This window comes from Sceloporus occidentalis, unplaced genomic scaffold (assembly GCF_023333645.1).
Source record: "Sceloporus occidentalis isolate IW3139 unplaced genomic scaffold, rSceOcc1.0.p SCAF_75, whole genome shotgun sequence".
Classification (NCBI taxonomy): domain Eukaryota; kingdom Metazoa; phylum Chordata; class Lepidosauria; order Squamata; family Phrynosomatidae; genus Sceloporus; species Sceloporus occidentalis.
In genome coordinates this window covers 2,936,537-2,963,050 of record NW_028317055.1, presented here as the reverse complement: position 1 = coordinate 2,963,050, position 26,514 = coordinate 2,936,537, and the positions used below count along the sequence as shown (strand labels likewise).

At 44.2% G+C, this 26,514-nt stretch overlaps 1 protein-coding gene across 1 annotated transcript in view; it reads left to right on the top strand.

Annotated features, from left to right (window-relative positions):
- Nucleotides 1–26,514, top strand: part of LOC149285893 (rho GTPase-activating protein 7-like) — a 148,303-nt gene that overhangs the window by 92,533 nt on the left and 29,256 nt on the right. The gene's annotated exons all lie outside the window — the stretch shown is intronic.

Genomic DNA, 26,514 nt, shown 5'->3' with positions numbered 1-26,514 from the left:
GATTGCAGGATGCGCATAGACAACCTCCGCTGCTGCCGGCACTTCCGCCGGGGCTTCTATGACAGAGCACCGCCGTGACATGACCTTTTGTTTTTGATGTTGAGGCATTCAGCAACACCAAAACCTGCAGCAGGGCCCCCTGTCTGATCGCTCCACGAACGTCACTGTGCGCCACATTGAAAATGGCACTGATAGCCTCCTAAACTTAAATGGTGTTGCTGAAATGGCTCGATATCAAGGCATTCAGTGACACCGAAAACCCACCACAAGGCACAATGTGACCCTTCCGGAGAGCAGTCAAGAGCGCCAAAGCGAGAGATTTTGCCTCTTGTAAGATGGCGGCGCTCATGAAAAAAACAATCAAGTTCATAAGACGGTGTTTATTTTTATGAGAAAGTTCTAAAATTAGCGCTATAGCGTGAATAAAAATCCTTGCATTTCAAGAGTTAAAATACTGGCATTTCAAATACTCATGTAGGGTCAAGTTTAAAAAAATGTATGATTTGATGGGTTCAAAGATGTCCCAAATAGGACCTGATGTCAGCATTTTAATAAATGTACACCTCCCAAGTGAGGCTTTTAAACCCTCATACAACCAAACCTATTCATGGGTGGTATCACTCAGGAGATGTTGCTGAATACATATTGCAGTGTCGTTTGGCTGTGGCATATCCCAGGAGCATACCTGAATTGTAATGTGGGGAAAAAACAACAACACAAAGTACAACACTACAACAAACTTTGACAAAGGAATTTTGGTAGCCTGCCACACTCCTGGTAAGGTTCACCACTTTTCCAAGTTTTTCCTATTTTAGATAATGGCTCTCACCTTGGTTTGCTGGAGTCCCAGATCCTTAGAGATGGCTTTGTAACCCATTCCAGACTGATGTCAATTACGTTCTCATCTGTTGAATTTCTTCATTTTGTAGCACCATGTCAGGTTCTATTTCGATTTAACAGGGCTGGGAGTAATCATGCTTGGGTGTGTCTAGTGAAATCGAATCCAATTATCAATTAAATTGATAATTGGTTAATTGGTTGTTTTAGTAACTAAGGGGGGAATTACCTTTTCACAGGTAGGGTTGGATAACTTTTTTCCATCTATACATGAATTCCTTACTTACTGCATTTTGTGTTTACTTGGGTTTTGTTTAAGTTGTTTAAATTAGTTGGATGATCTGAAACATTTAAATGTAACAAATGCAAAAATAGAAGTCATCGGGAAGGGGCAAATACTATTTCACAGCACTGTGTTTAAAATGTTAGTTGTCTTCCAATCTGTTGAGTTTGACAGGGTTCATGGGTGTATTAGTAATATTCTAATGTGTTCATCCCACAAGGGTGGACAGCTAAGGTTTTCCAGTGGCAATGTGAGCCAGGGTGTACAAACCAATGTAGCAATATCAATATGTCTTATTTACCCAAATTAATGCCAGCTGGATAAACTGGGTTATTAGCTAGTAAGCAAATATTACATTTAAAAGAATCTTATAGAAAACAAACTATAGTGCTTTGTTTAAATAATAATAAATGTCCTCTTCTACTTCTATAATTTCTCTGTCCATTATCATCCTTACTAAACCTGTAATGACTGTGATTTGAGACTTATGGGGGAAATGCTGGCAAGTAGCAGGCGTGTATAGTGGTTGTTGACTGTAAATAACTATTGTTCCTTAGCGCATCCTAAAATACAATTTATCAATATTCTGCTTATATACTGTATACATCGTGTTCTGTTTTTTTCTCCTTAAGAAGAATGTTTACATTTGTGGGGGCTGTCCATTTACGCTCAACAGTACAGTCTGAAATTAGTTGCAAGCAATTTCACATATCTGTTTCAGGTTGTCTCCTAGTCATTGGCCTTTGTCCCTGTACAATAATTAGCTATGGTGTAAATAGTTGCCTAGTTGTTTAGGGACTGATAATATGATGGATCTGGCAGATAGAGGTCCACAATGTGATAGACGAATCTGCCATAATAATATTATATTAAAATATTATACAGTCTTTTATAAAAAGTAGCTATTTTGCAGTCCAATAATCCAATCCCTATTTTCATTGTAAGAGTAAATATATGAATTAGGAATATTTTTTTTATGTATTTTACAAATTAGTCTTGAGTTTTTACTGATATTGTAGGGCTATGCAGTATACCACAAATATAGAAAGAAGAAACAACTTTTATTGTCAGTCACACAATCAACTTTACATATAGCACAAGAAAACAATATAAACTAATGGACATGGAAGGTGTGAAACCTTCATGACAATCTTCAACAGTCAATCAGCTGAGACATTTGTACCCACTGTACTGACTATCATTCTGCCCCACAGGAATTTGATGAAATTAAACTCTCTGGTGAACTGGAAGATTATTTTAGAAATATCTTCTCCAGCAAACAAGTAAAAATGAATTGCTCTGTACAGCCAAAGGCCCCGAAAAAGTAAAATAGTTAAAGGAGGACCCCCACCATTTATTTTGATTGCTTGTAAATAATTTTGGGAAAAGATTGTATTTTGAAATAGTTCTAGATTTAGCATAGTGTTGTTAAGCACTGTTTTAGCCAGTTTTTCTGGTTCTGTTACCTTAGTCCAATCTACTAGCCAAGCACCCTTATAATGTTATGTGTGAAAGGTTGAACTTGATGGACTGAAGTCTTTTTTTAACCTACTATACTATAAAGAATCCTTAAAATCCATGGCTCATTCACTTGCAAATCTAAAAACTTGGTATATCTCATACCATGCAAGAAATGCCTCAATATAAAATGCATGGGTCAAACTGGGCAAGCCTTGTAGAAAAAACTATCCTACCCGTATAGGAGAACACCAGTTGGCCAACATTTCTTAAGACTTGGATAAATTGTATCAGGCCTTACAATATTACTATTCAAGGGCACCATTACCACACTTGACTGTAAAATTAACTATAATACACCTGCATCTTAAACTAAAGGAATGATTGATTAAAACAGTGTTATGGTTTATCATTTTAAGCTATTCCCCTAAAACACTGTCTCTTCCTACTCAGGTTGTGTACATTCAAAACTACTTAGTCCTTAGTTTCTCATCCCACCCAAAAAATAAACACTTGAGGTCATGAATACTTCCATTTCCCCAACTTTCCATTCATAAGGTATCAACTTTTACAAAAAACATACAAAAATACAGGAGCGCGCAAACCTAAAAAGCAAAAAAGGGATAACAATTCAGATTCCAGAGGTTGCTGCTAGAATACTAATGACCAATAAGTACATGAAACAAAGCAAGAATTCAGCACATACCCAAAGAATACCATTCATAAAACACATAAAAAGTACCCCAAGTTTGGTAAGTCCTAATTTTTCATGGCTATATTGCTTTTTGAGGAGCTGAATCAGTGGGACTGCTTTACATTTAAACCCAAAGGAGAGTCTCAAGAAATTGAAAGCCTTCGCTGGACACCATTAATGAGGCATCTGTGTGGCAGAGGGGGCTGCTCAGCCCTAAGGTTTGGTCAGAACCTGCATATATGCATATCAAAACTCAGCAGAAGCATTTCAGGATAATTTGTCTAGATGGTTAAAAAACACTAACAATTTCTTATCATCCTATAGTTAGAAAAATGGGCCCTAACACACAAAAATATCGATTCAGGAAGATTAACAAGATTTTACGACTGGTTCGTGAACAACAAAGCAAGTGTTTCCCATTATTTCTTTTTCTTTGTTTTTTTCCAGCTAATGGACTCATCAATTTGCAGATGCACTATGTTGTCAACTAATCTATAAATTTAGTTTTTACTGGCTTTTTTTCTTTGTTTCTACACAAACTTTCTTTCAAGTTAATTATTTCACTTTTCACATGTCAGTGGTTTGCACAAATCATTCTTTATAGGGTTCCTTCACATCTGTTTCAGTCAGAATTTAGTTGGCCTTTCTTGGGTCATTTGGAGATTAATGGGAAAACACAGGTATGTTTAACATCTGCACCATTTTTCGGTGATTGACTGTGGAAAATCCAGGACTTGTGTTGTGCTTAACAAGCTGCTGAAAGTCTTTCAACGTCTACTTTGAAGAAGCATATTTTATGAGCAAGTAGATAAGGGATCTGTGCATAAGTTAACTAAGTAGGTCTGAGGGTGGTAGTCTAGCCTGCTCATATTTAGTGTTCTTATCACCGCTTAATGTCATATAATTCAGTATTGACGATGATGGCCACAGACCAAGGACCTAGGGGAACCTGAGGTACTGCCTTGCATCAGGCCTAGGGTACCACCCAACTGTAATACACCACTGAATGTATATAGCTTTGGATCAGCAAATTGCAGGACTAGACCTAATTTCTTGTGTTTGACAATAATTATTTTGTTTTTAGTTTTAATGAAGGGTCCTTTTGAAACTTCTTATAGAATGGGAGCCATGAAAACAGGGCTACTAGAGAATGGCAGTACTTCCAAAAAGTAGTCTAAATCTGTGTTTCATTAATATGTAATGATAAACAGTATAACTTAAGTAAGATTGTTTTGGTTGAGTGGAGTAGCATTCCACCAGAAGAGATGAAAGGAATGTAAGCATACATGGGATAGGCTTTAAGAAGAGACCAAATACAAAATAAGGATTGAGATTTTCCATTTTGCAGCTGGTAGAAAAAAGGCAGATTACAAGGACAGAATAGTAACGTTCAATGTCTCTCTTCACAGTCCATGAAACGATTATCAATTGTTTTAATGGGAGGTCTGATTTTTGGGCAGAGTAGAACACCGGATTACTGGAGTTCTGCCAAACTTCATCCCCTTTACATTGTGTCTTGTGAAAAGAAACATTTTTTAATATATACCTATAGGGCTAATACAAGAAATTACCTGGACTATCTGATTACGATTAGATAAGTGACTCTGCAGGATTTCTCATAGATAAATCTACATTACAATGCAAGTAAGGTGGCAAAACATGAGAAGAATTAGTGTAGATTTTGCTATTTCTTGCTTTTCTTCCTACTGTCATAATTCATAATGCCTCATGAATTTTGCCTCATGACCCACTTTGCATCAGACTTTACAAGACATTTCCTTTATGTGAGGTCTGACTATCCTCCACATCTCCCCTTGATCTTCAGAATATTTGCCTTACTGTTACCTTAAATAATAGGCATGGAAAATTCACACCCCGTGCAAAGCCAATATTGAGTGTACTGGTGAAATGGTGCCTCACACTCAGCCTCTATACCTGGGAACAATATTCCTACCTCCTGACAAGCTCAGGGTTTCCAAAGAACTGTTATAAACTCTTTTAAGCGTTGTCTGTGACGGGACGCCCTGTACCCTGACCGGGTACTGCCGCCAAGCTGCTTGGCCCACGTCAGTAGGTGGTTGCTATTGCAGTCTGTGGGGCAGATGGTAAACACGGGCAGTTCCCTGACTTCTGGCTAAAACATGCTGGATATCAGATCATGGTGCAAATACTGGACATGGAGCTCTCTATCTGATGGAGAGTAACACACCACACATAAAACCCCCTCCGAAACTCAAACCTACCTCCATGTATCCTCAGCTGTGTTACACCTACCTGTCCGGCCGGGGTCCCACGGCGTTCCTCGCGCACGTCCCCCTCGTGTACTGACGTGCGCTCTACACGCACACGAGGGGGCGTGCGTATAGAGCAGGCACGCCTCCCGGTCAATGACGGTTCTGTTCGGGCTGCCGCAGCATATCAGCGGCGATCGGAGAAACGATCCGCCGCTACATGCTCGCGGCACCCGACCAGTACCTCTTCTGCCTGTGTGGCACTGCCGCGTCGCTCGCGGCGGCAACACAGGCAGAGAGGACCTCGTAGTTAACCGCCGCGGGCATGCCGGCGGCGATCAAGAGGTTGATCGCCGCTGCATGTCCACGGAGGTTGTTTTACCTCCCCTGCCTGTGTGGCCCCTCCGCGTCTTTCACGGAGGTAACACAGGCAGGAAGTTTTGTTTTGTTGTTGCCATCGCGACGACGCTATTGCGCCGGTCGCGATGACGTCATCTTACCTGCTCTCCCGCCATTGGCTCTATTTAAACCTTCCTGTTCCTTGTTTCATTGCCCGTTCAACGAGTCCATGTTAATGTTCTCTGGGTGCTCTTGCGAATTGATTGATCTCCACGTGTACCAGACCTCGGCTTTGTTATTTGACCTTGATCCTGCGCTGCCCGTCCCGACCTCGGCTTTGTTATTTGACCTTGATCCTGTGCTGCCTGCCCCGACCCCGGCTATTGCATTGACCACGCTCCTGTGCTGCCTGTCTCGATCCCGGCTTGTCTATCGGATATTCTCGCCATCTCTGCATCGTGGGTCCATCACCTGTGGTGCCTGATCCGGCGTAACACATTGAACGGGCCATACCATGGACCCCGCGGAAATGGCTAACGTCCTCTCCCGCCAGGACCTGCAGGACCAGCTTCTTACGTCCCATTCCTCGCAATTACAGACCTTATCCAGCAAACTGGACACCATGACTGAACTGTTACGGTCTCTGGCTGTCGCTCCCTCGGCCAGACCGTCTTTCTTACCAAGGGATCCCAGCCCAGAGGAAGGAGGTGCTACCGCTCGCTTGCCTCTTCCGGACAAATATGCTGGGGATCCTAAGGAATGCAGGGGGTTCCTGAACCAATGTTTGCTGCATTTCCGTAACCATCCACGGGCGTTTTGTACATCCTCCAAACGGGTGTCCTTCATTATCTCACTGTTGAAGGGTGAGGCACTGCTGTGGGCCTCTCCCCTTATTGAACAGGACTCTGACCTGATGGATGACTGCCCAGCTTTCATGGCGGCCTTGCGTTCAGTCTTCGGAATGCCAGGTCGCAAAGAAACAGCGGAGACCTCCCTGTTGGAGCTACAACAGGGACATAAGACTCTAGCCCAGTATACAGTGGAATTCCGTACCCTGGCCTGTGAACTCCAGTGGGATCAAGGCGCCCTCCGAGCCGCTTATCGGAAAGGTCTCAATGACAAGATCAAGGATGTGCTGTTGTTCCATGAACCCCCATCTGACCTGGAGGACTTTATCACCCTCTGTTTGCGTGTGGACAAGCGCATTCAGGAAAGACACTCGGAAAAAGATAAAGGCAGGCGATATCGGCCGTTTACCTCCCACAGCAGTCCACATTCTCCATCTACCACACCTAGCCATCCCTCCGAGGAACCCATGGAGATCGGCACTATACGTCATCTCACCGAAGCGGAAAAAACACGAAGGAGGAATCAAGGACTCTGTTTCTACTGCGGGCAAGCGGATCACCTCCTACGTACATGCCCGCAACGTCCGGGAAACGAAAGAGCTTAGGGGCCAAAGGAGGAGAACCCCTAAGCATTAAGAACATTTCTCCTCCTCAACGCATGTTAATACCCGTCTCGCTTAGGTGGCTAGACCACTCCGTGGTCACCCACGCTTTCATAGACTCCGGGGCGGCTGGTGTGTTTCTGGACGAACAATGGGCAGTACGACACGGGCTACCAATACGACCCAAGAAGACTCCTTCTGTGGTGACTGCTGTGGACGGTAGTCTCCTAGGTCGGGGAGTGGTCACCCAAGAGACCAGTCCGCTTACTATGTACATTGGAGCAACCCACAGAGAAACCATCACGTTTGAACTCATACAGTCACCTCATGCCCCCTTGATACTGGGGTTCACCTGGCTACGGCTGCACAACCCTCGCATTGACTGGGACACAGGCGAGATACTTGCATGGAGTCCTTCCTGTCACCGCCTTTGTTCTCTACCTTGCACACGGGTGAACCTCGTTCTGGAAATCAAGCCTACAGACCCCAAGCTTCTAGTGCCGAAGCATTATTGGGACTTTCTGGACGTTTTTTCCAAAAGACAGGCAGAACGCCTACCCCCTCACAGACCTTACGACTGTGCCATAGATTTGTTGCCGGGTACCATGCCACCACGAGGACGCACATATCCCCTGTCGGAGCCCGAAAACGAGGCCCTTGAATTGTACATCAAAGAGAGCCTGGAGAAGGGCTTCATCTGACCCTCTTCCTCACCAGCAGGGGCCGGATTCTTTTTTGTTTCCAAGAAGGAGGGCTCCCTTCGACCCTGCATAGACTACAGGGGACTAAATCGCATAACCGTAAAAAAACGGTATCCTCTTCCGTTAATCACGGAGATCTATGACAGATTGAAGGGGGCTACGATTTTCACCAAACTCGACCTAAGAGGGGCATACAACCTAGTACGCGTAAAAGAAAACGACGAATGGAAGACCGCCTTTAATACAAGATATGGTCACTATGAGTACAGGGTCATGCCCTTCGGCCTATGTAACGCTCCTGCCGTGTTTCAAGCCTTCGTTAATGACGTGTTCCGAGACATGTTGCTCTCCCACGTAGTCGTCTATCTCGACGATATCCTTGTATACTCACCTGACGTCAAAACTCATCGTATACATCTACGTTCTGTCCTGCAAAGATTACGTGAGAACAGTCTCTATGCCAAAGCCGAGAAATGCGACTTCGAAAAGAACAGCCTTCCATTTCTCGGGTACATCATCTCCGCTAATGGCCTCGAAATGGACCCCAGCAAGTTGAAGGCTATCCTCGATTGGCCTATTCCCCATACCGTAAAAGCTGTTCAACGCTTCCTGGGATTCGCCAATTATTATCGGCGCTTCATACACAATTATGCCTCCATCGCAGCGCCCATTATCACCTTTACTAAAAAAGGGGCTAATCCCAAGTACTGGTCCGTGGAAGCCGTGAAAGCCTTCGAGTGACTGAAACAAGCCTTCTGTTCAGCACCCGTTCTGCAACGACCAGATCCTGCCTTACAGTACCTCTTAGAAGTGGACGCTTCAGAGAACGGTGCTGGGGCTGTTCTATCTCAACGAAACCCGACAACGTCCAAATACCTCCCCTGTGCGTTCTTCTCAAAGGGCTTCTCATCCGCCGAACGCAACTATGATGTGGGAAACAGAGAACTACTTGCGGTTAAAATGGCCTTTGAGGAATGGCGTCACCTACTCGAAGGTACCAAACTGCCTGTTGTGGTCATGACGGACCACAAGAACCTACAATATATAGAATCCGCTCGACGCCTGAATCCTCGACAAGCCAGATGGGCCTTGTTCTTTACCCGTTTTAATTATGTCATGACATATCAGCCCGGCAGTAAAAACGTCAAAGCAGACGCTCTCTCCCGTCAATTCGATAGCCATCGTGACTTCACCCAAGAGGAACCCATCATTCCACAAGCACGCGTCATCTCGGCCTTATCATCTTCCATGATGCATCGGATCCGTATGCAACAGGCGCACATCACCGCTTCCCAACGTCCTCCATCAGGTCGCCTCTACGTTCTCCAGCGGTTTCGTGGTGATGTTCTCCACTGGGGTCATAACCCACCTCTGGCCGGCCATCCCGGAGCCCGCAAAACGGAGTACCACATCCGGAAAACCTTTTGGTGGCCGTCCTTAACACGTGACGTCAACGCCTTCATTGCCACCTGTCCCCAATGTGCTCGTCACAAGTCCGTGCACACCCGGCCTTCTGGTCTCTTATTACCTCTTCCCGTGCCAGAAACCCCATGGACTCATATAGCTATGGACTTCATTGTCGACCTTCCTGTCTCTAAAGGGTTCACTACCATCCTCGTTGTGGTTGACAGGTTCACCAAACAGGCCCACTTTATTGCCCTACACAAGCTACCCACGGCATCCCAATTGGCAGACGTGTTCATCAGAGACGTGGTGCGGTTACATGGCCTGCCACTCCACGTAGTGTCGGATAGGGGCCCCCAGTTTGTATCCAGATACTGGAGGACCCTTTGCTGCAAGCTAGGCATCCGGACACATCTGTCCTCAGCTTATCACCCGCAATCGAACGGCCAGACGGAGCGCACCAATCAGACCTTAAAACAATACCTGCGCTTATACGTCAATGAACGCCAAGACAACTGGTCGTCCTTGTTACCCTTGGCCGAGTTGTCCTACAACAACGCTGTCCACGAATCATTACGTTGTTCGCCGTTTTATGCCGCTTTGGGATACCACCCAATAGTTCTACCACCGCCATCTGCCGCTCGCGGTGCTTGCATTCCTGCCGTCGAGGAGCGGGTTGCCAATATGCGTGCCCATTGGGAAACCCTCAGCGACCAGCTGGTCAAGGCCCAGACCCGCAGCAAGGCTGCTGCTGACAAGCATCGTGCTACGCCTCCTCGCTACGAGGTCGGCGACTATGTCTGGCTGTCCGCACGGAACATCGCACTACGTCAGCCCAGTAGGACACTAGGTCCCCGATTTCTCGGTCCCTTCCGCATCATCCGTCGCATCAACGAGGTTGCCGTGTCCCTTGCTCTTCCTCCGTCTATGCGTATCCCCAACACGTTCCACGTATCTCTCCTTAAGCCCTGCGTGGTTAATCGCTATTCTGTGTCCCTTCGTCCTCCTGCCCCTGTCCTTGTCCGCGGTCACGAGGAACACGTCGTCCGCCGCGTGCTCGACTCCCGTTGGCACCGCGGATCCCTCCAATATCTGCTCGACTGGCGTGGGTACGGTCCTGAGGAACGGTTCTGGGTTCCGGCCCGCGCTGTGCACGCGCCTCTCTGTGTTTCCCGGTTCCATGCCCGATTCCCTCACCGTCCTGGTCCTTCGCGCCCGGAGCGCGCTCCTGGGGGGGGGTTGTGTTACACCTACCTGTCCGGCCGGGGTCCCACGGCGTTCCTCGCGCACGTCCCCCTCGTGTACTGACGTGCGCTCTACACGCACACGAGGGGGCGTGCGTATAGAGCAGGCACGCCTCCCGGTCAATGACGGTTCTGTTCGGGCTGCCGCAGCATATCAGCGGCGATCGGAGAAACGATCCGCCGCTACATGCTCGCGGCACCCGACCAGTACCTCTTCTGCCTGTGTGGCACTGCCGCGTCGCTCGCGGCGGCAACACAGGCAGAGAGGACCTCGTAGTTAACCGCCGCGGGCATGCCGGCGGCGATCAAGAGGTTGATCGCTGCTGCATGTCCACGGAGGTTGTTTTACCTCCCCTGCCTGTGTGGCCCCTCCGCGTCTTTCACGGAGGTAACACAGGCAGGAAGTTTTGTTTTGTTGTTGCCATCGCGACGACGCTATTGCGCCGGTCGCGATGACGTCATCTTACCTGCTCTCCCGCCATTGGCTCTATTTAAACCTTCCTGTTCCTTGTTTCATTGCCCGTTCAACGAGTCCATGTTAATGTTCTCTGGGTGCTCTTGCGAATTGATTGATCTCCACGTGTACCAGACCTCGGCTTTGTTATTTGACCTTGATCCTGCGCTGCCCGTCCCGACCTCGGCTTTGTTATTTGACCTTGATCCTGTGCTGCCTGCCCCGACCCCGGCTATTGCATTGACCACGCTCCTGTGCTGCCTGTCTCGATCCCGGCTTGTCTATCGGATATTCTCGCCATCTCTGCATCGTGGGTCCATCACCTGTGGTGCCTGATCCGGCGTAACAAGCTGCAGGAGATTACTGTTACATTGCCGTCCTCACATACTGTCTCTGTAAATGCAAACAGTGATGTTATGTCCTGTCCTCCCATTGCAGCCATATAGTTTCCGGTACCTCCCCCGGGTTAGCCCCCCCATATTAAATTTTTTTACAAAAGATCATGGCATTTGTTAGATCATTGTTCATTCACATTGTTCATTCACATTGATCATAGGATCATTCACAATCCTATTTTATGTGCGGGGGGATGGGTATACATACGGGCTGGCCCCCCCTCAACTGAAATTTGGAAAAACAATTATGGATTTTGGTAGATATTCGTTAGATCTAGATCTAACGTAGAGCTATCATAATCAGTAACATTTTGTTGAAATTTTTGTTGAGGGGGGGCTGGCTACGGGTTAGCCCCCCCTGAAAAAGATTGTTAATATTGCCTATTTTAGAGTAGATCTAACGAAAAAAACAGTTGATCAAACCTGATCTAACAATGATCTAACAAATGCCATGATCTTTTGTAAAAAAATTTAATATGGGGGGGCTAACCCGGGGGAGGTGTTTCCGGTATTAGCGAGTTATTACATTGAATATTTGTGATGGCCTATTAAAAGATCCAAATCCAAAGATAATCAAACAAGACTTGGAAATCATATTCCATTTTATCCCTCTTTATCCCTCCGTTTTATCTATGTGCTGACCTTTTTGAATTTGTTGGTTTGTTTATATTTTGAGTCGAGCCATTATGAGTGCGTTGTCTTTAGTTAGACACTTTATTTCCACACACTAATGTGCACTTGCTCCATTTTTGGCCTTTAAATCAGGCTCACCACCATGTCTTTTCGACCTAAATTCCCTTTTTTCTGAGGATGTGCCATCACACCATTCCAAAACCCTCCAATTATTTTGCACTGTAAACCATGGACTGCAGTACAAAAATTATTGGACAAGTATTGGCATGAACATTCTTGGAACTCAACCTAATTACAACCAGACTTGTGACCTGATAACCTTGCTGACCAGACAAACATCTCAAGATGAAGGGAAGGTCAACAAAGGTGAAAGGCAATTACCATTTAGCAAATTCAACAACACAATGCAGTCGCACATGATGCATATTTATACTGAGTATAGTGGAATAGGATAATTAGTCTATTTATTTATTCTTCCGATATAGTCTTAGGTGGTCATCTTACATTTTTTTGTGAGTTTCTGAATTCATTTATACATATCTGCGAGCTCCGATACTACTATACTGCCAGCGGTCTCTCGGAAGGTAATGCAATTTTCCAAATGTTAATTCCATCATCTTTTTATTATTGTTCTTAATTCATTATGCACCGATATGCTGAAATTGACAAATGTTAAGGCAATTAGTTCCATCTTCTTGTATAAATCAAATTTCTAAAAGAGTTAAAGCTCAATCATATGCAAACGTGATAAAAGCTTAACAAAAATGTATTGGCTGGCTAACCTGCATAATACTCTGGAAACTGATTGGTGAATGAAATCAATATAATTTTTTAACAGCATATTACAAATTTAAGTGAATTTTGATATTTTGATAACATAATGTTTTCTTTTCTTATATGAGGGCCTTTACTCTACTTTATATTATTTTATCTCACTAGTAAACTATTGTAGTTTCATAAACAGTAAATACCCTTTTCTATAGGTCTAGCCTTTCTTCTCAACCTGGTTTAGGTGACATAAATCAGATACAACCATTGCCTAAAGCTACCTTCAAGGCTGACATATCTAAGAAATTCCTTGTACAGTCGGCCTAATTATGCCTGTGCTTTACCGCAGCCACAGGCATTGGAAACAAGGTAAAAATAGTATATCCTAAGAAGATATTCTACTTATTTGGATTCAATTTCAGTTGTTCTTTATTGTTTTATTGCTTGGTTGTTTTGAAAATATGACATAGATAAAGTGGCATTATAAGAAAATAAGTTAAAGGAACAGTCTTGTCATTATCTTCTATGATTGTTAAAAATGGACTGCAGAATGTTTCGATCTAAAATATTCCGCAGTGCTACCTGGCACTATGCCTGATATGGAACATGCTGCATGTTGAATTTAAGACTACGCTCACCATGATCAAGCTTCAATCATTTTACACCCATAGTCCATCATGTGATGCCCATTGTATGTTCACGTGATTATTTAAAAAGTACCACAATGTTACAGTATAACTATACTTGGGAACTTTTAGAACAGTTTCTAGGTTTAGTCTTCCATTCCCTACCCAAATTTTACCTACTATCTATCCCCAGGAAAGGGGGCGCTCTATGCTGTCAATCTAGTGAAGCTTCCAGTTATGATTATAACAACATCCGTGTTATGATTGTAGAGGTCCCATCAACAGTGCAAACACTATGCATCTGCATACAGTATGTTTTAGCATCACTTATGGGAATATGAATGACAGAATAACTTATGTCGCACTTGCTATAATTACTGTGTATTCTTTGGATTGTATATATAATGGCTCTTTTGCACTATATTTATAATGCCTTTTTTTCTGCTGCATGTAGCATCCTCAAACCTGGAATGTAATAGGTTTTTAGAGATTCTGATGGAGGGTATTTGTAATGCGGTGATGAAATGATCACATTTCAGCAATCCTTGGGATTCTATGTGTAATTGGTAGCTTGTATTTTTTTTCCCTACAAATAGACTTCATATTTCCGAATGTCATTGTTTATATAGCTGTTCCATCTGCTGTCTTTATTAGTTTCCTGTTCTGCTACTTATTAAACCGCTGCTGAATAGGGTCAAAGTTCCTTTTTAACAGAAATTACCAGCTGTAAACCTCCCCATTTACTGTACACTCTCTCCTTTTTCATATGCATTCTCATATTGTAAGGATTAACATTTTGATGTAAGAGCCATATCATCTCTGCATATTCTAATATAGAAACAATACCAGTGATTTGAAAATTTTGCATTAAATACTGGTTATCAAACAAGTACCGGTATACAGTATGTGGCAGCATAGAGCTGAAAATGTATTTCTTATGCCTTTGAAAGAAAAGAACATATAGACAGAAACATATGTACATAACATTAAGGCATATAGACAGAAACGTATGTTCATTTATGTTTTAGATCAGGGAGTACAAGAACTACAGTGTAAAATAGTTCAAGTTGACATCATTTTATTTTTTATATTTTAAACGTAAAATAAAATCATACATATGCCATCTCTTTATAGCTATTAAAGAAATAAAATTACTTTTGGGGAAAAAAGGGACTATGGAGTGTAGTGTATGTTTTAGAGACTTGTTCCCTGGTCTTCAGGTTTAAAGGATTATTTAATGGCACTGCTGACACTGCTGTTGATGTGCTGTTCCTTTGGTTGGTGTAGTTGAGAAATAACCACTTAACCTGAGCTGCCCCTCATCACTATAGGCAACCCCGTTAATGAGAAAGGGGAGAAATATCAATTGGACTGGTAGTGAAAATCAGCTCTGTCACTTTTATGTCGGCAGCTGATAAATCACAGGCTTGTGGCCACCTGCTGGATACACACACAGATTCACACTACCCTTTTATATCTGCCACAAATTATTTTTGCTTGAGTCGAAGAAACAGTGAATTAGAGGCACTGTTGGACATTTGCTGGTCTGATTGACGGCCAGAGCTATTTTCAGTCCCTTCTGGTAGACCACCTTGGATTATGGCTTGAAGTTCCCCTTAACTAGAACAGGTTAGAAGAAATGGGAGGCCCAATAAATGTCAGACAATAGGCTCCTAACTTTTCACCTCTCCTTGTTTCAAAAGAGTTTATAACGCAAAATTAAGGGATAAGTGGTTTACAATATGCCTAAAGAGAGATTAATATACGTTTGTAAAAAAACAAAACAAAAAAAAAAGGAAGCTACTTAGTGTCTGGCCACTTTTAAAGAACTCAAAAGCAAAAATGAATCTCAATGTGATGGTAGACTTTTTTGTGCTAATTTACTTACCAGGAAAGAGGCTCTTCGAGGAAACATCTGGTTTTAAGTCCAGCAATCGCCCAATTTTACTGCTAGAATGAGTGACCCCGTGGATGGGGTGAAATCACTTCCAGAGGCCACACATGGTGTAGTTCACAGTCACTAAGCTGGCCTTTCCACACTGCCACCAACATAAGAGATGGCCTGGCCACATTCAGACTGGTCCTCCCATTCCTGCCCTTATAGTTATTCGGGAAGATGCCAGCATACTGACATAACAATGTCCACTGATATGAACATAATAGCAGAAAGTACATGTTTTTAATCATGTGAAAATAAATATATCAACTATTAGGGATGAATATTTTAAGTAAATTGTGTATACTAAAAATATTACAGACAAATAATGATGACCTTTCATTTCCAGAACACATATCTAGAATACTCATATTGACAACCTGTTTGATATAAACCTCTTCCCAGCAATATAACCCATCCTTCCCATTTATTTATTTTAAAAACAATCCTAATCCAAAATACATGGTCTGAAAGGGACAGTAAAATCTCCTCGACAGCCCTCAACGAAGGATTATTCATATTACCTCCTTTTACACTTATGAATGACAGCATTTTCAACATTTCTGCTATGTCCTCGTTAAACTATGATTTATAATTTAGTGTAACCTCACAAATAAACAGAACTTTCTTTTTAAATCATATTCATCTATATAATCCATCATTTAATATTAAAAACTCCCCATTGCTAATGCAAATAAGACATTAAAACCCAAATCATATTCAAATAACTGTCTTGAGCTTGAATACGCCTGGGACTTTCATTTATTGTGGGAGCTATATGGCAAATATAAAAAAATGTGGGTATATTTTTTTTCAAAATTATTTTCAAATTTGGTATTCTGAAGCTTTAACTTCAACAGTGCTCACATATCTCAAAATAGCTACAAAAATAATATGTTTCTGAAAAGTAGACAACCCAGGATATTGCACTATGGTCAGATTTTTTGCATCCATTTCACCACCGATCTCATCCAAAATTTTAAAAATTACTTTTTTTTTTAAACAACACTTTGTTCAACTTGGGGCTAGCTAGCCGGGTAGAAGACCAGGCCGTTATGATCTCCCATGCACCAGCAAAGATTTATCCCTGCTGATGCTTAAAGCACCAGGACATAGTACTTCATCCTCCGACATCAACTGGTGAAATTCTGCAATGTAGTACTTCACCCTTCGTCTCAAAGAGGTAAAATTACATTATGAGTACTTTACTATATATATTCTTTAAAGATGAAAAAAATAACAATTTACCTTAAGGAGAAGCTGCATATCCTCTCCTCCTCTGTGGTCTGACAATTCTTGCCATAGATTGCTTGAAGGATATTGATATTTATTATTATATTATTATATGATATTATTTATTATTATTATTATTATTATTAGTTTTATATTCTGGAGAGAATTTAGAGGAGGACTTGCCCTGCTAGGCCTAGGCCACAATATGCCACTGGTTTTGATATAATATTCTTTCAGCTGTTAATGCAATGTGCATTTACATGTGTTTGAAATAGGTTAAATAAGATACGTTAATAAGAAAGTTAAATAGTTTTGTGACAAAATATTGTCATGTTTGCGGCATTTGCACAGCTCTCTTAAGGTCCCGCCACAGCATTTCAGGTCTGGGCTTTGACTGGGCCATTGTAACACCTTGATTCTTTTTTCAGATATTTTGTTGTAGATTTTCTGGTGTGCTTGGGGTCACTGGCCTGTTGCATGACCCAATTTCGACCAAGCTTTAACTGTCAGGCCTCACATTTGACTCTAGAATACTTGGGTATACAGAGGAGTTCATGGTCGACACAAGTGCTTGTTTTGATATCCTGAGTTTTGTTTTCACCACCTGTCTGCTACTTAGCATCTAATTCCCATAGAAGCAGTAAGGGTGTACTTTTCACCCATAGCTTCTCCATTTTGGTTTTATTTTTATTGAATAAATTATGACACCGTGTAGTATGTCATGTGTTGTTGTCCATCTGAGGTTGTATTTACCTGTCTTTTAGACCTGCTAAGGGACAGATGATTGTTATTATGTCCTGATATGTAAAACCATAGAATTCAAAGAGTTATTTCTTTTTCACACAACTGTAAATGAGCTGTCCTTTTTGATTTGATTCTTGGGTGTTAGACTATTGGTTTAGCCAATCCCTTTCATTTACTCCAATCACTAATCACTAAGCAGAGGACTGGCATTCTTTTGGAGGACGCAAGAGTGCTTTACTCACTTTGAAGTATCAAATGACTTGCGCACTAACAGGACTACATTTAAAGTAAATAAGCACAGTACAGCTAAGTTCTGATGTATGAAGAGAAGGGATATTTATTGTATTATGGCTAACTGCTTTAGTCAATTCTTTTAATTATTGTCCGTAGCAGTCAGCATTGTCCGGTTATCAGGCATCAAAGGCTGTGGAGGTAGACTTTGCTGTACAATGCAAAGGAAGTATAGGAAAATGTATATATAATATACAAAGGGTCAAGACCAAAGCACAGCTTAGTGGCAACATCCTTAAGCATATTATGACTCCGCCGTGAACTATTAACACAAAGTTTTTTCTATAATTAATTAAAAAATGCAGTCTTTTATTCTAACTATGTTGATATACATCGGGGTCACGTGCAGGTTCAAAATTGTTTAGACAGAGCCCTTCCTGAACAATTTTGAACCAGCACGAGGAGACAGGAACAAGTGGTTGCCCAAGCAGCCTAGAGAGATGGGCCCAGTTGCAGTTGCGACCCCTGCAGTTATGGCACTGCCTCGACTGGTTGTTTAGGCAAGTGTCTGGTGGGTTGTTGCCAGATGGCACATACTACTTACCTTGACTCGGGCACTATATATTAACATACAGTTGAAACACATAAATAAAAACACAAAAGCCAGGAGGTCGTTGGAAAATGTAAGGCCACAGCGCTTTATTACTGTGACAAAAAATGTAGAAAATTAGTAAAACATAAACATTGTTAAATAACATTTGTAGGGATGTCCCGCCAAATACCATACGGGAACCGTTGGGTCGGAACACCCTACCCTTCCAAAATTCCCCCAGGGACTGAACCCGTGGAGAAATTAACAAGAAACATAACGTCGGCATAACAGCCAACTGTAAACATACCACCTTAAAGCTCAGAATTCAGCCATAGACTCCGTTCAGATAAATAAAAGTGAAAATTTGGGGAGGGAGGGCGGGGATTCACTGCTTTAACAGATTCTCTGCTTAATAAGCTGGAAATATTGTCTGACCAAAGGCGGGAAAGGGGGGTCCCATAAATAGACAGCCAGAAACCCCACCCAAGCAGGACAAGGAACCCTATAGGATGTCCTACGGATGACCCCTTTCTACATCCTGACAGCAGCTTACTGTTAATATAGGCCCAGTCATGCAGCCCTTACTCTTATTATCCAGGGCTTGTCTTGACTCGGGCACTATATATTAACATACAGTTGAAACACATAAATAAAAACACAAAAGCCAGGAGGTCGTTGGAAAATGTAAGGCCACAGCGCTTTATTACTGTGACAAAAAATGTAGAAAATTAGTAAAACATAAACATTGTTAAATAACATTTGTAGGGATGTCCCGCCAAATACCATACGGGAACCGTTGGGTCGGAACACCCTACCCTTCCAAAATTCCCCCAGGGACTGAACCCGTGGAGAAATTAACAAGAAACATAACGTCGGCATAACAGCCAACTGTAAACATACCACCTTAAAGCTCAGAATTCAGCCATAATCTACGCGTTTGACCGCCTTAAACGCGGAGATTCCTCCACAACTGGACAGCACGTTCAATACCCGTGGTGACCTCGAGACACCACAGATCGGCTCCCACATCGCTCAGGTGAACACCGTCATCTCGAAAAAACGCCGGGGAGTCAGTCGTAATCTCAGGGTGAGAAATCACCAGACCTCCTTGCAACGCAACGAAACGAGCAATAGCCTTATTTACGTTCAGGCGAGCCCTATTAATCCCAGCCAACGACCTCGCACCCCTCCAAAATAACCTGGGGATGATCTCGGACCACACTATAATGACACCGGGCATAGAAGCCTGGAAACGAACGATATCACACTTAATATCTTTTTTGAGGCGCCGAAGGGGCACCGAACATAAATCGTTCCCACCCGCGTGGATAACCAAAATCTGGGGAGGCCTGTCAAGCCGAATAGCCCGCTCCAATTCGTAAGCAATCCCTTCCCAGCGAAGGCCCCTCACGCCCATCCAATGGATCTTCACTTCAGGCAGGACAAAACCCAACTGACGACCCGAGCGCCGAAGTGCCGCTCTACGCTCGGCCCAAAAAACGTAGGAGTGGCCAACTATCCAAACTAAACACGTCCTGCAACCTAAAGAAAGAAACAGAAACAACAAGACGTCGGAAAAAGCAGAAAAAAACGCGATCAGAAACACACCGAAAGGAAAACATTCGCCACCAGACAGGAAGCTCCGCAACAACAAGCATCAAATGTAGTTTGTTTTTTTTGTTTTTGTTTTTTTTTTTTTTATTACATTTTTTTTTTTTTGTTTGTTTGTTTTTTTGTTTTTTTTTTGAATTTTTTTTTTTTTTTTTTCGTTTACTACGCATAAATGCAAACCCATAGCGATTAGCAGTAGGCGTAATTACGTATTTATTTATTATCATTATTATTTTTTTTTTTTTGTTTTATAGTTATATCAAAAGGGGGCGAATATAAGACTTGAAACGGGCCGATTCCCATCGCCCGATTCTCTTGATAACAGAATCGCACAGGCCCCATCGAGCTGCCTGAGTAGCCGCACCAATGCGGAAGGAATGAGAGCAATACTCATGAGGGGGAAGGAACAAAGCAGCCAAGCAGCGCCGGAAAACTGCAACGAATTGGAAACGGGAAAGAAAAGAGCCATCCTCATGAATCAGCAATGGCCCGTCACCGTGAGGTCTAATCGCCAAGTAGTTCCGTAAGCAAAGCAGCGGGCAGAGATCACTACCTTCAAAACGCGCTAAATGCACCGTAAAGCCCTTCCCACACTGGTCAGTCTTGGAGCGATATATGCGTAGACAAAGGCTGTCCATACTCGGGAACACGTCGCAGTAACGCAAGCCACCGGGGCAACGCCTAGTCGGGCAGACCAGTTCCGAAACTCGAAACGCCCCAAAAAACGCAAGCGTAAAACTCAGCTGAAAAAGCGTACTTTCGTAAGCCGAGGTACAAACAGAAGGCAGAACACGGAACAAACGCTCCAATAGATCCAGCGTAACTGGGCGGCGAGTGTCGCGCTGAAAGTAACCCTTCTTGTAACCCTTCAGAGCCTGCCTAACCAGAAAGCATTTCGTGAGGTCCTTAGATCCCATAAGCTTGAAATAAAAAGCCAGGGCAGCCATTTTGCGGGAAATGCACGACACAGACACGCCGCTGGAGTAAGCATCCCCCAAAAACCAAAGCAATACTGCCAACTTATCGTCATCCCGCACAGGGTCGCCGGCTTCAGCCAACGTAGCCGACCATTCCTCCCAAATGCTACAGTAAGCCGTCCACGTGCTGTCAGCCATAGAGCGTCGGATTAAGGCCATCGCACCACTACTCCCAAATCCCAGAGTTCCACAGGGCACTCCACTCCATCCGAATCCGCATCTGGGGCCAGGATCCGGAATCGCTCCAGCTGAAACCGAGACAGAGAATCTGCAATTTCGTTCTCCACACCGGGCAGATGTTGAGCCCTAAGGTATATATTGAAACGCAAACAAAGTAATACTAAATTGCGTAACAGCCGAACCACTGGAGGGGAAGAAGCAGTAACGTTGTTGATAGCGTGCACCACACTTAAATTGTCGCAATAAAAACGCACCTTTTTGTTGCGCAGTAAATCGCCCCAAACATAAACGGAAACCAATATCGGGAACAGCTCCAAAAAGGTCAAGTTCGCGGTCAACCCATCATCCCGCCAGCACTGGGGCCAAGCCCCCGCACTCCAATGCCCACGAAAATACGCACCGTACCCAGAAGAACCCGCCGCATCGGTCCAGAGGCACAACTCAGAATTCGAAACCTCGCTATCCAACCAAAACGTTTGACCATTAAAATCGCGCAGAAAGATATCCCACACGCGCAGATCGTCCTTATGATCAGCAGTAACCCTAATAAAATGGTGAGGGGCGCGAGCACCGGACGTGGCTAATGACAGACGCCTACAGAAAATACGGCCCATAGGAATAATCCTACAGGCAAAATTCAGCTTACCAAGGAGCGATTGCAACTCCTTCAGGGTTACCTTCTTCTTAGCAACAACAGTCTGGACCGTGGACCGCAAATCAACCACTTTGTCTAACGGGAGACGGCAGCACAAGACCCGGGAATCAATCTCGATTCCCAGAAATTTTATAACCTCAGAAGGACCCTCAGTCTTTTCGGGCGACAAGGGAACCCCAAAAGAAGCCATGACGCGCTGCGTAGTTTGTAAAAGGACGTGACACAGCCAAGAGCGCGGAGGACCAATGCACAAAAAATCATCCAGATAGTGGATCAAGGAGGGAATACCAGATTCCGTCCTAATGACCCATTCCAGAAAACTGCTGAAAGTTTCAAAGTACGAGCACGAAATGGAACAGCCCATGGGAAGACAACGATCCACATAAAACTGCCCGTCCCACTTAAAACCCAACAACCTGAAACTTTCCGGATGAACTGGAAGGAGGCGAAACGCAGACTCCACGTCAGTCTTAGCCATCAGAGTACCAGCGCCATACGACCTAACCCAGTGTAAAGCCCGGTCAAAAGGGGTATACGAAACAACACAACACTCCCTATCGATACCATCATTTACCGAAGAGCCCTTCGGATAGGACAAGTGATGTATTAATCTAAACTTGCCTGCTTCTTTTTTAGGGACAACACCCAAAGGGGATACAATCAAATCCGGAAGAGGGGAAAAAAGAAAAGGGCCCGCTATTCTCCCCAAAGCGACCTCTTTCCGCAACTTCTCGGTGACCACTTCCGGAAAAGACAAAGCAGACTGCAAATTTTTAACATCGAACGAACCTCGCTCAGCCCGACAAGGAATACGAAAACCTTCTGTAAAACCAAACCACAACAATTCAGCAGCTACCTCATCCTCATAACGCCGAAGCCACGGTAGCATCGCGTGAGCGTTCACCGGAGTTCTCCCCCTTTGCAACAGTGCTCGCGGCGGAAGCGGATTTTGCCTTTTTAAAGCATTTAGATGAGGCATGGGAACCCCCACAGACCGAACACTCGTGTCTGTATCTGCAGGAAGCTCCCCACCGACACATACCCTGGTTGAACTGCCAACAACAGCCTTTCTTATTGCCTGCCGAAGACGCGGCTGCCGAAGCACCCCCGGCAGTCCCTGTAAAGGGGTTACCCGAAGACCTGGCCGGGGCAGTAACCCGGAGCCACAAGGCAATGTCCTTGTGGTCCCAACGAATATTCTTACGGACTGACATACGCTGCCTAAATTGCTCGTCATAACGCAGCCATGCCATGCCCCCATACACTCGGTAAGCTTCTCCGATGCTATCCATATAGCAGAACAATCCTGAGCAATGCTCAGGGTTTTTCTCGCCGATGACACTTGCCAAGATAGCAAAAGCCTGCAACCAGTTCGTAAACGTACGAGGAATGAGGCGATAGCGCCTCTTTTCTTCCTCCTCCTTCTTACTCTCATCCCCTTTAGAGCCCCTATCCAAATTAAATTTCTCCAAGGGAAGAAGAGAAAAAATTTCAACATACTCGCCCTTCCATATACGCTCCCTCACCTCCTGCTTGAGATGCGCCCCAAGCGGGCCCTCGAAGCACACATAAACTTCACCATGTGCCGAATCACCAACCCTCTCGGGCTTGTCAGAACTTTTTACCGTAGCCTTTTCCACCGTCTGCAGCGACGGCGCCACCGTGGAAGGGGCAGGCACAGGTGGAGCAGGTACTGAGCTGGCCACCGTACCCAAAGGGGGGGGCAAAACACCAGTGGGCTGTGGAGCATAACCACTCCAGACCGCCTGCGGGCACGGGTTACCAGCCCTGAACCTCTCCTCACATTGCTGTAAAAATGAACGAAAACCCGAAAATAAATCCATAAATGGTAAAGGAGACACCTGTGGCAAAGGGGGAGGGGATGCAGCGCAGGAAACAGGACCCCCAACAGCAGCAGACAAAGGGAAAGAAGTATGTATAGGAGGGTGTTGTGCAACAGGACCAGAATCCTGAACATGCTCACCAGAACTGCTGGGTTGCAGGGGAGCCATTCCGGACGGAAGAAGATGTTCTGCAGCAGCAGCGGCATCTGGAGCGGAACAGTCGTCGGGAAACAGCAACGGAGAACAACCAGACGCCTGCTGAGATGTATCCTGATGAGCACCAGCCTCTGCGGGCGAAGGAAGCGCCGCACGGCCCAAACGAGAGTGAGAAACAGCCGGCGAATCCCTGCAGACACCAAAAAGATGGCCGCTCGCATCCTCTTCACCTCGGCGCCTCGATGACGTCACAGCCCGCGACGACCTCTGCCGGCCACGTGATAAACCCGGCATGGCGGGGGCCATATTGAAAGGACACACGCCGCCGGGAGCAGGGACCACAACAGAAGAAAGAGGACGCCGTGACCGGGAAACAGACGGAGGAGAAACACGTCCGGACGATGAACGCTGCAACGGGGTAGGTGGAACCACATCAGAAGAGCCGTCGTCGTCGGAATCCCGCGCGACCACAGGTTCCGGTGGACAGGGGAGGACAGGAGCCCGTCTCGCTGATCTTCCACGGCTGGCAGAATTCCTTCTGGACGTCCCTCCTGCATTCGACGGTCTAGTAGCGCCGGGAGAAGCAGAAAGTCTGGGTCGTCTGGCGGGCCTCCTGGAAACCTCGGGACTAAGCCGGGACGGAGGCCTACTCCTGCGGGCCCCAGCTGAAGCAGAAGGGCCGGCCGGCATGTCAGAAACTAACGAAGCCAATTTGTCTTGCAGCCAGGAACCACCATTGGCCACAGCAGCAGCCCTGATGGCAGCCAGCATGGCATCAACGTCCTGATCAGCCATATGCAGGTATGTAGATATGAAGAATAAAGAGATAAAGTGATAATAGATTCACTGCTTTAACAGATTCTCTGCTTAATAAGCTGGAAATATTGTCTGACCAAAGGCGGGAAAGGGGGGTCCCATAAATAGACAGCCAGAAACCCCACCCAAGCAGGACAAGGAACCCTATAGGATGTCCTACGGATGACCCCTTTCTACATCCTGACAGCAGCTTACTGTTAATATAGGCCCAGTCATGCAGCCCTTACTCTTATTATCCAGGGCTTGTCTTTACTGCTGTTTGCACGGCAGTCCTGGCCCTTGAGTCTGTGGCCACAGGCTAGACACATGCAACTGCAAACTGCTCAGATCTAGCAGTGACCGTATTTACCTCGTTTAGCTGTTCCCTCTCCAGGCCTTCCTGAACAGGATGACGAACAAAAAAGCATTTTGTTTCTTTTATAAATGAATTGACGCTAAAAAGCTGTGTAGGCATGAGTTCTTCTTGGTAAGCCCTTGCTTCTCTACTGATAGCATTTTGTGTTGAATGGATTAAAACACAGGGCCAATGAAATTATCAGTTTTGGATTTTCTTGTCTATGCTATGTCCAGGATTCTATGTGTATATCAGGTATGCTTGTCATTAAAAAAATATCTAGGCAATTGAGAAATAAACCCACTTGTTCTCTCTACTTTTACCATCTCCTTAGATGTCGTCACTACCCACTTTAAAGTACTCCCTAAAGTCCATTTAAGTGCTGCATGCATTTTTAAGATGTTCTGAAAGCCTTCAATGATGTCACGTCCTGGCAAGGAATTCTATTTCTGTGCCGAGTGAGATGTTGGAGCCCTGTGTATGCCATTATGGTGGGTGTGGTACTATCGTGTGATCCTAAATAGGAAAGAATTGGCATCTTAAACAGACATTTCATCCAGCACATGTTTTGCTCAACATACTGTAGTGCAAAGTGATTGGAACAGTTAGGATTTTTTAATTTAAAATTTGCTTAATGTTTAGATATCCACACATAAATTTATGGGATTTTAATATTTCAAGCTCATTCAGGACTGACTTGCAGATATAAAGTCATCCAGACAGCTCGATTGAGTTTATTCATATACACGGCATGCTGCAACACAGCACAGAACACAAACATCGACAGCTTCACCATGTATATACAGGCATATCGTGTGTACAATCAACAATAGACTCTACTGCATTTATTTAGCTCCCTGGGCCGATTGGAGCATCTACACAACTGGTTCGTGATCCTCACTGCCCGCAAAGGTGGGACAGATGAGAATTGAGGCTGTCTTGCGAAAACCAGGACTGTTGTTGGGAGGTATGGTATGGTGAAATTGGTTAGTTGAAACCAGAATTTTCATGCCATGTGTTCCCTTGGTGAGTAGACCTGAAAATCTCTAAACATTTGCACAGATGAAGAGACCATAAAGCTTTAAACAATAGGTTGTGTATTGGGTCTAAAAGCTGAGCATGAAACGGTTTTCTCAAAACCTTAACATGCCTTTCACCACACTAAAGTTCCATTCCTCAATACTGTAATATAGTTGCAACAAAAATGGAAAGTTAGTTTTAAAAAGCCTGACTTTCATTAAGTTGCGCTCCAACATATCTGGGCTTTGTTGAACAATTTATTCCCAGTTCATGGAAAAGAGACTTCTTCAGCATTTTTCATGCATACAGCTGACAGAAACGTGATTCAGGAATTAGTTTAAATTGCTGTTTTTGTTGCCCAAAGTACTGGTAAGTAAACCAGGAATGGAAACAGATGTATAGACACATGTACATTTATAGTTTTCTCAATACATTACCCTTACATTACCTTTAAGTTGTTGTAAAAAAATGTTTATTTTGAGACCATCCATATATCAGCACATACTTCGGTATTTGCTATTATATCTGCAGTCTTAGGAATGTAGTAATAGGGGTATTTCCACTAGACTGTGAGCTGAGCTGGGATGAAATGTGTTTATGCCAATTTATGCCTTATGCAGAGCCAAGCCTTATGAGTTTCTCTTGCAATAAAGGCCAAGTTTTATATC